This window comes from Rhipicephalus microplus, chromosome 7 (genome assembly GCF_043290135.1).
Source record: "Rhipicephalus microplus isolate Deutch F79 chromosome 7, USDA_Rmic, whole genome shotgun sequence".
In the NCBI taxonomy this organism is placed as follows: Eukaryota; Metazoa; Arthropoda; class Arachnida; order Ixodida; family Ixodidae; genus Rhipicephalus; species Rhipicephalus microplus.
In genome coordinates this window covers 172,533,247-172,545,746 of record NC_134706.1, presented here as the reverse complement: position 1 = coordinate 172,545,746, position 12,500 = coordinate 172,533,247, and the positions used below count along the sequence as shown (strand labels likewise).

The window sequence follows — 12,500 nt, the reverse complement described above, 5'->3', positions numbered from 1 at the left end:
ACCCCCGCTTTTTGTTCCACGAAATCGCACAAGCTTTTTTCGCATCCCCGGTTTGCCACCGCACACCAAAATGCCGATCCGGCTGCCTACTTTAGCCAACAGGTGGAGCCAGGCGCGCCGTACTTGCGCAGCACTTCCCACGTCCACCGAAGTCGGTGCCAAGGACCACTTTCGGCGCCGGAGCCGCGTACGAGCCTACTCGAGGCGGAAGAACGAAGCCAGCAAGGGCCTGGCCGCAAGTGCGTTCAATTGTCGGGACGTCCAAGTCCCTCGTTCTTCCGTGCTTCCTCTTTCGGCAAGTCGTTGCGGCACCTTCCCAAAGCGCGCAGACCCGCTAATCGCGACGAGCGCGACGTGGCCGTGCCGCCTTTCCCTCGGCAGCAAGCAAAACGCCTGGCAACGTCGACGCTCCCCTAACCGCGATCTCGCACCGTGTTTCGTGTGGCGAATTCAAAAGCCGGCCGGCGCTGCTGCAACCATTACGGTCGGTACGCATACGCCGCGGAGGGCGGGACGGTCATCGGAGCGTGCGGTTCCTCCATCGAGTACTGCGCACCTCGGCCGTCGCATCGCCGTGCCATGACCGGCCGCGCGTCAACGCGAACCGGTGCCAGCGAGATCCTTCACCTGCAAGAACCGACCGGCAGCCTCCGTCACCCGAGGACGCGGAGGCGCTTGCCGCGGACGGCGGGACGGTATGCACTGGTGCACAGCGGACCCGTCACATCGCCAGTTCCTTGACCGACCGCCGACGCTTGTGCCGTTCCTCTCGTACTTGGCAGTCGCCGCGCGATTGTCGGGTCTCGTTCTTGCACGCTCGAACGGTCGGGAGGGCACTCGGCTGGCGTTTCGGGAACGCGCAGCCTCGCCTTCTACCGACGTAACCACGACTCGCCGTTCGCGCTCCGCCGCTCCTGTTTACAGTACTAGGCGGTCCCGCAGCGGTCGGGTCGCGCATTTCGAGCGCTTCGAGCCACGGTGCAGTGGCGGGTCGAAAGCCGACCTATGAGTGCGTTGCGCCGTTTGTACCCGCGTCCGCCACCTGGCCGACCGTCCAAGGTCGCGGTGTTGGCGTCCGCTGGGCGCAACAATTTGTCACGGGGTGCCGCTCCACATTCAGGCAGCCCCGTGGGGAAAAGCCGACCCCGCGTCCAAACGGGGTCAGCGGCAGAAAGTGTCGGGCGCAGACGCAGCTGAGGCGCTCACCCTTCACAATCCGTTAATGATCCTTCCGCAGGTTCACCTACGGAAACCTTGTTACGACTTTTACTTCCTCTAAATGATCAAGTTTGGTCATCTTTCCAACCGACCGGCGCAACCGAAAGGCCGCGCCGGACATCGGTCCGAAGACCTCACTAAATCATTCAATCGGTAGTAGCGACGGGCGGTGTGTACAAAGGGCAGGGACGTAATCAACGCGAGCTTATGACTCGCGCTTACTGGGAATTCCTCGTTCAAGGGGAACAATTGCAAGCCCCTATCCCAATCACGAAAGAAGTTCCACGGGTTACCCAGTCTTTTCAGACAGGGATAAAGACACGCTGCTTCCTTCAGTGTAGCGCGCGTGCGGCCCCGGACATCTAAGGGCATCACAGACCTGTTATTGCTCTGTTTCGTGCGGCTAGGAGCCGCTTGTCCCTCTAAGAAGGTTGTAAGGTGCTGGGAACCCCGCACCTATTTAATAGGCTAGAGTCTCGTTCGTTATCGGAATTAACCAGACAAATCGCTCCACCAACTAAGAACGGCCATGCACCACCATCCACCGAATCAAGAAAGAGCTCTCAATCTGTCAATCCTCCCAGTGTCCGGGCCGGGTAAGTTTTCCCGTGTTGAGTCAAATTAAGCCGCAGGCTCCACTCCTGGTGGTGCCCTTCCGTCAATTCCTTTAAGTTTCAGCTTTGCAACCATACTTCCCCCGGAACCCAAATACTTTGGTTTCCCGGAAGCTGCCCGCCGAGTCATTTGAGTAACTCAGGCGGATCGCTGGTTGGCATCGTTTATGGTCAGAACTAGGGCGGTATCTGATCGCCTTCGAACCTCTGACTTTCGTTCTTGATCAATGAAAACATTCTTGGCAAATGCTTTCGCAGTAGTTCGTCTTGCGACGGTCCAAGAATTTCACCTCTAGCGCCGCAATACGAATGCCCCCGTCCGTCCCTCTTAATCATTACCTCGTATTCCAAAAACCAACAGAACAGAAACGAGGTCTTGTTCTATTATTCCATGCAAGTTTATTCAGGCGACTCGCCTGCGTTGAGCACTCTAATTATTTCAAAGTAAAAGCACCGGCCATCTCGAGGCACACAATGAAGTGCACCAAGAAAGAACCGGCATGATGTTCAGTCCGAGCCGTCGCATCGGGTAGATGCACTACTCGTCTGGAACTGAGATCCAACTACGAGCTTTTTAACCGCAGCAGCTTTAGTATACGCTATTGGAGCTGGAATTACCGCGGCTGCTGGCACCAGACTTGCCCTCCAATTGATCCTCGTTAAAGGATTTAGAGTGTACTCATTTCAATTACGGGGCCTCAAAAGAGTCCCGTATTGTTATTTTTCGTCACTACCTCCCCGTGCCGGGAGTGGGTAATTTGCGCGCCTGCTGCCTTCCTTGGATGTGGTAGCCGTTTCTCAGGCTCCCTCTCCGGAATCGAACCCTGATTCTCCGTTACCCGTAACAACCATGGTAAGCAAGTAACCTACCATCGAAAGTTGATAAGGCAGACACTTGAAAGAAACGTCGCCGGCTCGTGGCCATGCGATCAGCACAAAGTTATCCAGAGTCACCACACAATACGGGCCGAAACCCGATCGATCTCGGTCTAATAAAAGCACCCGTTACCCAAAGGGCTCCAGGCTCACTGCATGTATTAGCTCTAGAATTGCCACAGTTATCCAAGTAGGAAGAAACGATCTAAGGAACCATAACTGATTTAATGAGCCATTCGCGGTTTCGCCTTATTTCGGCATGTACTTAGACATGCATGGCTTAATCTTTGAGACAAGCATATGATTACTGGCAGGATCAACCAGGTAATCGTTCGACTGCGCGTCCGTCCTCGCCTTCGGCGGGCCGGACGCAGTCTGTGTGCGGCGGAGGCCACCTTCAGGCGCCCCAACACGCTTATTTTGCACTCCGAGATGACGGCGTTCGAGCTCGCTACGGCACAACCTTCCCGAAAGACGAGTGGGAGCCGTGCGGCAAGAAGCACGTTCATGCTCGCTCTTTTTCGTTGCATCGACTCGGTCGCGCCGTGCGGGTTGCCCAAGCCCGCTGCACTGTCGGTGGACCGGCCGGAACTAGCAACGGAGCCGAGACTGCAAAGCCGCCAGACGACGGGTCACGCCCGCGTCTTCGGCGCTTTCGCATCTGAATCGCCCGAGGACGACACGGAACACACCTCGATATCGTGGTAAAACGGCACCGTCCGACAACCAGCCCCTAACGCATCAAGCGGATGAGGCTGCAGACGACTGCCGTGGATTCCCCTGGAGCAGACCCGAGGACACGCTTGACGAGGCCGAAGCCCGCCGCATATCAGACACCCGGTCGCTTTCGCGTACTCCGCTCACGAGAACCCCCACATAATAGCAGCGATAAGTACCCAGACCTCCTTGGGCACTAATACGAGCGTACTCGAGAAAATTTCACCGCGGGTGTGCCCCGAAACGTGTGGCACGTTGAGCGTGCCACAAGTCTACGTCTCTCTCAAACCCGCCGAGGTCGTAGAATTTGCGACCCTACTCACGAAATTCCCACCGAGGATACGGCCGCAAACGTACCGCACCTTGGGTAGGCCACGAGTTTGTGCAACACTACGCTGACGGCACAGCACCGAGGTCGTGCGCGCACGCACGGGAAAATTCCGCCGCGGTTTCTGCCGAAAACGTGAGGCACCACGACTCTCCGCAAGTTCGCGTCGACTGCGAAAGACCGAAGTCGTGAACGACGTGTCCGCTACTCGCCGCCGACACGCTGGACACCAAACGTACAACGACTCGACGGCATCGTAGAGGCCCACGACGCGGTTTTCCTTAACGACGTCTCGGCGTGGCACCGACAGGTTAGAACGGCCGACCAACGTTCCCTGTCCGCCGTTCGGCTCAGTCGAAGGGCTCGGCGACTTCGGCAACGCTGCGAAGCCGCACGGTGACGCACGCCATGTCCCCATTTTTTTTTCTTTCTGCGTCTGCCGGGGTGCCCCTATAATAGCAACGATAAGCACCCCAGACCGCCGTGGGTCGCTCGCCCCGGCTGACGTGGTTTTTCGTACTCCTGCGGCGGTCGCCGTCAAGCACGTCCAAATACGCTACTTTCGTGGGCGCATTCACGCTCTTTCGCTTCGCCGGAGTGCCAGCACTCACTCTGCCAAAAACGGCGAACATCCGAGCGGCGGTTCCCACTTTTGCGTCGGCGTCGCAAACCCCGCCCCGGCAGACGAGGTTTGCCGTACTCGTGCGACGGTGGCCGGCGGGCACGTCGAAAGACGCCGATATCGTGCGCGAATTGGCGCACCTTGGCTTCACCGGAGTGCCGCCACTGACTCCTCCAAAAACGGCGAAGATCCGAGCGGCGCTTCCCACTTTCGCATCGGCGTCCCGAACTCCGCCCCGGCTGACGCGGTTTACCGTACTCGTGCGACGGTCGCCGGCGAGCACGTGCAAAGACGCCGATATCGTGCCCGAATCGGCTCCGTTCGGCTTCGCCGGAGTGCCAGCACTGGCTCGGCGAAAGACGACGAACATCCGAGCGACGGTTCTCACTATTGCGTACGCGTCGCAAACCCCGCCCCGGCAGACGCACTTTGCCGTACTCGTGCGACGGTCGCCGGCGAGCACGTAGAAAGACGCCGATATCGTGCCGGAATCGGCCCCGTTTGGCTTCGCCGGAGTGCCAGCACTCACTCGGCCACAAACGGCGAACATCCGAGCGGCGGTTCCCACTTAGCCGTCGGCGTCCCGAACTCCGCCCCGGCAGACGCGGTTGCCGAGCTCGTGCGACTAGCGACCGCGAAGCCGTCTCGCGACGCCGCTTTCGTGCGCGGCTCCCACTGCGACCTGGGTCACCCGAGGTCGACGAGCAAAAAAGAATGTCGAAAAAAATTTTTTTTTTTTTTGCGTCTGCCGGGGTGCCCCTATAATAGCAGCGATAAGCACCCAGACCGCCATGGGTCGCTCGCCCCGGCTGACGTGGTTTTTCGTTTTCCTGCGGCGGTCGTCGTCAAGCACGTCCAAACACGCCACTTTCGTGGGCGCATTCGCGCTCTTTCGCTTCGCCGGAGTGCCAGCACTCACTCTGCCAAAAACGGCGAACATCCTAGTGGCGGTTCCCACTTTTGCGTCGGCGTCGCAAACCCCGCCCCGGCATACGCGGTTTGCCGTACTCGTGCGGCGGTGGCCGGCGGGCACGTCGAAAGACACCGATATCGTGCGCGAGTCGATGCTTCTTGGTCTCGCAGGAAGGCCGCCACTCACTCCTGCAAAAACGGCGAAGATCCGAGCGGCGCTTCGCACTTTTTCGTCGGCGTCGCAAACCTCGCCCCGGCAGACGCGCTTTGCCGTACTCGTGCGACGGTCGCCGGCGAGCACGTCGAAATACGCCGATATCGTGCCCGAATCGGCCCCGTTTCGCTTCGCCGGAGTGCCAGCACTCGCTCGGCCAAAGACGACGAACATCCGAGCGACGGTTCCCACTATTGCGTACGCGTCGCAAACCCCACCCCGGCAGACGCGGTTTGCCGTACTCGTGCGGCGGTGGCCGGCGGGCACGTCGAAAGACGCCGATATCGTGCACGAATCGGCGCTCCTTGGCTTCACCGGAGTGCCAGCACTCACTCGGCCAAAAACGGCGAACATCCGAGCAGCGGTACCCACTTAGCCGTCGGCATCCCGAACTCCGCGCCGGCTGACGCGGTTGCCGAGCTCGTGCGACTAGCGACCGCGAACGCGTCTCGCGACGCCGCTTTCGTGCGCGGCTCCCATTGCGACCCGGGTTACCCGAGCTCGACCAGCAAAAAAGAAGGTCGAAAAAAAATTTTTTTTTTCTGCGTCTGCCGGGGTGCCCCTATAATAGCAGCGATAAGCACCCAGACCGCCGTGGGTCGCTCGCCCCGGCTGACGTGGTTTTTCGTACTCCTGCAGCGGTCGCCGTCAAGCACGTCCAAATACGCCACTTTCGTGGGCGCATTCGCGCTCTTTCGCGTCGCCGGAGTGCCAGCACTCACTCTGCCAAAAACGGCCAACATCCGAGCGGCGGTTCCCACTTTTGCGTCGGCGTCGTAAACCCCGCCCCGGCAGACGCGGTTTGCCCTACTCGTGCGACGGTCGCCGGCGAGCGCGTCGAAAGACGCCGATATGGTGCGCTAATTGGCGCTCCTTGGCTTCTCCGGAGTGCCGCCACTCACTCCTCCAAAAACGGCGAAGATCCGAGCGGCGTTCTCCACTTTCGCATCGGCGTCCCGAACTCCGCCCGGGCTGACGCGGTTTACCGTACTCGTGCGACGGTCGCCGGCGGGCACGTCGAAAGACGCCGATATCGTGCCGTAATCGGCCCCGTTTGGCTTCGCCGGAGTGCCAGCACTCACTCGGCCAAAAACGGCGAACATCCGAGCAGCGTTTCCCACTTTCGCATCGGCGTCCCGAAGCCCGCCCCGGCAGACGCGGTTTGCCCTACTCGAGCGACGGTCGCCGGCGATCACGTCGAAAGGCGCCGAATTCGTGCACGAATCGATGCTTCTTGGTCTCGCAGGAGGGCCGCCACTCACTCCTGCAAAAACGGCGAAGATCCGAGTTGCGCTTCCCACTTTTTCGTCGGCGTCCCGAACTACGCCCCGGCTGACGCGGTTTACCGTACTCGTGCGACGGTCGCCGGCGGGTACTTCAAAATACGCCGACTTCGTGGGCGCATTCACGCTGTTTCGCTTCCCCGGAGTGCCAACACTCACTCTGCCGAAAGCGGCGATCATCCGAGCGGCGGTTCCCACTTTTGCGTCGGCTTCGCAAACGGCGCCCCGGCAGACGCGCTCGTGCGACGTACTCGTGCGACGGTCGCCGGCGAGCACGTCGAAAGACGCCGATATCGTGCTCGAATCGACCCCGTTTCGCTTCGCCGGAGTGCTGCCAGTCACGGCGCAGAAAACGGCGAATAAGTTTTTTTTTTTCCTAGAATTTGTGTTATAGAAGGCACATTTGATATCGGACGATAATTTTCAACTTTATCACGCGCACCGATTTTCGTGTAGAGGTTTGCAAGTTTATGGGAATTTCTCCACTTGGAATAATGCGATTTAGTAGTACTACGAGAACTTCATGGATGTACTCAAGGGTACGGGGCAAGTCAGTTACGTCAACACCTGCAGATTTTTTACACTTCAAACTGAAAATTGTTGGTTGTGAGTCCTCGTGTGATATTAAAGGCCGATTCGCTAACACATAGAACAAAGAAAGAAAGGAAGAAAAAACGCCCGCGCTCGCTAAAGAAACCTGGGTTCGCAACAAGTGGCAACAACAAGCAACCGAGCGAGTGCGCCGAAACCCGTGGCGGCCGAACAAATGCGAAGTCCCAACCGCGTCAGCCGGGGCGGCACGGGACAGGAAAAATCACTTCAGCCGGGGCGGCGGGGCACCGAATAAACCTCGTCACCTCGTCGCAGGATAAAAGAGGAAACAAAAAGTCTAAACAGCGTCTGCTGGAGCGAATGCGTAATAAAACAACAACAACAACAAAAAAAAACACCCGCGCTCAAGAAGTCTGCAATCACCACAAAAGGCGACTGTGACCGAGCAGCGTCAGCCGGGGCCGTGCGGAAACGGAAAAACCGCGACTACCGGGGCGTCGAGGCACCGAAAAATCCACTTCAGCCGCGGCGAAAAAAAAACAGAAAGAAAGACGGAGGGGGGGGGGAACCACGTCTGCCGGGGCGAAGGAAAAAAAAACGCGTCTGCCGGGGCGAGCCCGGGTGCGGCACCACCGGAAAAACTGTGGCAAACAGACATGGCGATCGAGTGAGTGGGCCGCCAGCCAGGCTCAGCCAAAAAGTGCAAAGTCCGAACTGCGTCAGCCGGGGCGGCAAAAACCGCGTCAGCCGGGGCGGCGCAAAAAACCGCGTCTGCCGGGGCGGCACGAAACCGCGTCAGCCGGGGCGGCGCGAAAACTGCGTCAGCCGGGGCGAAAGAAAAAAAAAACGCGTCTGCCGGGGCGAGCCCGGGTGCGGCACCACCGGGAAAACTGTGGCAAACAGACATGGCGATCGAGTGAGTGGGCCGCCAGCCAGGCACAGCCGAAAAGTGCAAAGTCCAAACCGTGTCAGCCGGGGCGACGCAAAAACCGCGTCAGCCGGGGCGGCGCGAAAACCGCGTCAGCCGGGGCGGCACGAAACCGCGTCAGCCGGGGCGGCGCGAAAACTGCGTCAGCCGGGGCGGCGCGAAAACCTCGTCAGCCGGGGCGAGCGAAAAGGGGGGGGGAACCACGTCTGCCGGGGCGAAAGAAAAAAAAAACGCGTCTGCCGGGGCGAGCCCGGGTGCGGCACCACCGGGAAGACTGTGGCAAACAGACATGGCGATCGAGTGAGTGGGCCGCCAGCCAGGCTCAGCCCAAAAAGTGCCAAGTCCGAACTGCGTCAGCCGGGGCAGCAAAAACCGCGCCAGCCGGGGCGGCGCAAAAACCGCGTCTGCCGGGGCGGCACGAAACCGCGTCAGCCGGGGCGGCGCGAAAACTGCGTCAGCCGGGGCGAGCCCGGGTGCGGCACCACCGGGAAAACTGTGGCTAACAGACACGGCGATCGAGTGAGTGGGCCGCCAGCCAGGCTCAGCCAAAAAGTGCTAAGTCCGAACTGCGTCAGCCGGGGCGGCAAAAACCGCGTCAGCCGGGGCGGCGCAAAAAACCGCGTCTGCCGGGGCGGCACGAAACCGCGTCAGCCGGGGCGGCGCGAAAACTGCGTCAGCCGGGGCGAAAGAAAAAAAAACGCGTCTGCCGGGGCGAGCCCGGGTGCGGCACCACCGGGAAAACTGTGGCAAACAGACATGGCGATCGAGTGAGTGGGCCGCCAGCCAGGCACAGCCGAAAAGTGCTAAGTCCGAACTGCGTCAGCCGGGGCGGCACAAACCGCGTCAGCCGGGGCGGCGCAAAAACCGCGTCTGCCGGGGCGGCACGAAACCGCGTCAGCCGGGGCGGCGCGAAAACTGCGTCAGCCGGGGCGAGCCCGGGTGCGGCACCACCGGGAAAACTGTGGCTAACAGACATGGCGATCGAGTGAGTGGGCCGCCAGCCAGGCTCAGCCAAAAAGTGCTAAGTCCGAACTGCGTCAGCCGGGGCGGCAAAAACCGCGTCAGCCGGGGCGGCGCAAAAAACCGCGTCTGCCGGGGCGGCACGAAACCGCGTCAGCCGGGGCGGCGCGAAATCTGCGTCAGCCGGGGCGAAAGAAAAAAAAACGCGTCTGCCGGGGCGAGCCCGGGTGCGGCACCACCGGGAAAACTGTGGCAAACAGACATGGCGATCGAGTGAGTGGGCCGCCAGCCAGGCTCAGCCAAAAAGTGCAAAGTCCGAACTGCGTCAGCCGGGGCGGCAAAAACCGCGTCAGCCGGGGCGGCGCAAAAAACCGCGTCTGCCGGGGCGGCACGAAACCGCGTCAGCCGGGGCGGCGCGAAAACTGCGTCAGCCGGGGCGAAAGAAAAAAAAACGCGTCTGCCGGGGCGAGCCCGGGTGCGGCACCACCGGGAAAACTGTGGCAAACAGACATGGCGATCGAGTGAGTGGGCCGCCAGCCAGGCACAGCCGAAAAGTGCAAAGTCCGAACCGTGTCAGCCGGGGCGACGCAAAAACCGCGTCAGCCGGGGCGGCGCGAAAACCGCGTCAGCCGGGGCGGCACGAAACCGCGTCAGCCGGGGCGGCGCGAAAACTGCGTCAGCCGGGGCGGCGCGAAAACCTCGTCAGCCGGGGCGAGCGAAAAGGGGGGGGGAACCACGTCTGCCGGGGCGAAAGAAAAAAAAACGCGTCTGCCGGGGCGAGCCCGGGTGCGGCACGACCGGGAAGACTGTGGCAAACAGACATGGCGATCGAGTGAGTGGGCCGCCAGCCAGGCTCAGCCCAAAAAGTGCTAAGTCCGAACTGCGTCAGCCGGGGCAGCAAAAACCGCGTCAGCCGGGGCGGCGCAAAAACCGCGTCTGCCGGGGCGGCACGAAACCGCGTCAGCCGGGGCGGCGCGAAAACTGCGTCGGCCGGGGCGAGCCCGGGTGCGGCACCACCGGGAAAACTGTGGCTAACAGACATGGCGATCGAGTGAGTGGGCCGCCAGCCAGGCTCAGCCAAAAAGTGCTAAGTCCGAACTGCGTCAGCCGGGGCGGCAAAAACCGCGTCAGCCGGGGCGGCGCAAAAAACCGCGTCTGCCGGGGCGGCACGAAACCGCGTCAGCCGGGGCGGCGCGAAAACTGCGTCAGCCGGGGCGAAAGAAAAAAAAACGCGTCTGCCGGGGCGAGCCCGGGTGCGGCACCACCGGGAAAACTGTGGCAAACAGACATGGCGATCGAGTGAGTGGGCCGCCAGCCAGGCACAGCCGAAAAGTGCTAAGTCCGAACTGCGTCAGCCGGGGCGGCACAAACCGCGTCAGCCGGGGCGGCGCAAAAACCGCGTCTGCCGGGGCGGCACGAAACCGCGTCGGCCGGGGCGGCGCGAAAACTGCGTCAGCCGGGGCGAGCCCGGGTGCGGCACCACCGGGAAAACTGTGGCAAACAGACATGGCGATCGAGTGAGTGGGCCGCCAGCCAGGCTCAGCCAAAAAGTGCTAAGTCCGAACTGCGTCAGCCGGGGCGGCAAAAACCGCGTCAGCCGGGGCGGCGCAAAAAACCGCGTCTGCCGGGGCGGCACGAAACCGCGTCAGCCGGGGCGGCGCGAAAACTGCGTCAGCCGGGGCGAAAGAAAAAAAAACGCGTCTGCCGGGGCGAGCCCGGGTGCGGCACCACCGGGAAAACTGTGGCAAACAGACATGGCGATCGAGTGAGTGGGCCGCCAGCCAGGCACAGCCGAAAAGTGCTAAGTCCGAACTGCGTCAGCCGGGGCGGCACAAACCGCGTCAGCCGGGGCGGCGCAAAAACCGCGTCTGCCGGGGCGGCACGAAACCGCGTCGGCCGGGGCGGCGCGAAAACTGCGTCAGCCGGGGCGAGCCCGGGTGCGGCACCACCGGGAAAACTGTGGCAAACAGACATGGCGATCGAGTGAGTGGGCCGCCAGCCAGGCTCAGCCAAAAAGTGCTAAGTCCGAACTGCGTCAGCCGGGGCGGCAAAAACCGCGTCAGCCGGGGCGGCGCAAAAAAGCGCGTCTGCCGGGGCGGCACGAAACCGCGTCAGCCGGGGCGGCGCGAAATCTGCGTCAGCCGGGGCGAAAGAAAAAAAAACGCGTCTGCCGGGGCGAGCCCGGGTGCGGCACCACCGGGAAAACTGTGGCAAACAGACATGGCGATCGAGTGAGTGGGCCGCCAGCCAGGCACAGCCGAAAAGTACAAAGTCCGAACTGCGTCTGCCGGGGCGGCACGAAACCGCGTCAGCCGGGGCGGCGCGAAAACCGCGTCTGCCGGGGCGGCACGAAACCGCGTCAGCCGGGGCGGCGCGAAAACTGCGTCAGCCGGGGCGAGCCCGGGTGCGGCACCACCGGGAAAACTGTGGCAAACAGACATGGCGATCGAGTGAGTGGGCCGCCAGCCAGGCACAGCCGAAAAGTGTCAAGTCCGAACTGCGTCAGCCGGGGCGGCAAAAACCGCGTCTGCCGGGGCGGCACGAAACCGCGTCAGCCGGGGCGGCGCGAAAACCTCGTCAGCCGGGGCTAGCGAAAGGGCGGGGGGGGGGAACCACGTCTGCCGGGGCGAAAGAAAAAAAACGCGTCTGCCGGGGCGAATGCAAAAAAAAACAAAGAAAAAAGCCCGCGCTTAATCAAAAGAAAACAAAGATAAAAGCTTGCGCTTAATCAAAAGAAAACAAACAAAAAAAGTTCGCGCTTAAGCCTGGCGGTGGAACCACCGGGGCAAACAGACCTGGCGATCGAGTGAGTGGGCCGCCAGCCGGGGTGAGCCAAAAAGTGCAAAGTCCGAACCGCGTCAGCCGGGGCGACGCAAAAACCGCGTCAGCCGGGGCGGCGCGAAAACCGCGTCAGCCGGGGCGGCGCAAAAACTGCGTCAGCCGGGGCGGCACGGAAAAACGAAAACCGCATCAGCCGGGGCGGCACGGAAAAACGAAAACCGCGTCAGCCGGGGCGACATCAAAATGAGGAAAAAAAAACTGCCTTAGGACACCTGCGTACACTTTCATGCGTTTGGGCATATCTCTCTGTAACACGCGCGCCCCTCGTTACGCGCGGCACTCTGTTTTCTCCGACACCCATATTTCGGCGGCATGTGGCACGCGCGCCCGTCCCTACGCACGGCACACCGCAGTGCTTTCTCGATATTTTTCTTTTCCTCCAACACCGTCATCTATAGGCTTTTAGTGACCTGTTGCTCGTGGCACAAGTTCGCT

The 12,500-nt window shown here is 61.5% G+C and overlaps 1 non-coding gene across 1 annotated transcript; it reads right to left on the bottom strand.

Annotated features, from left to right (window-relative positions):
- Window positions 1–1,220: 1,220 nt before the first annotated feature.
- LOC142767994 (small subunit ribosomal RNA) lies at window positions 1,221–3,035 on the bottom strand. Its single transcript, XR_012885200.1, has one exon. It is a non-coding gene; the product is annotated as a small subunit ribosomal RNA (ribosomal RNA).
- Between the last annotated feature and the right edge of the window lie 9,465 nt (window positions 3,036–12,500).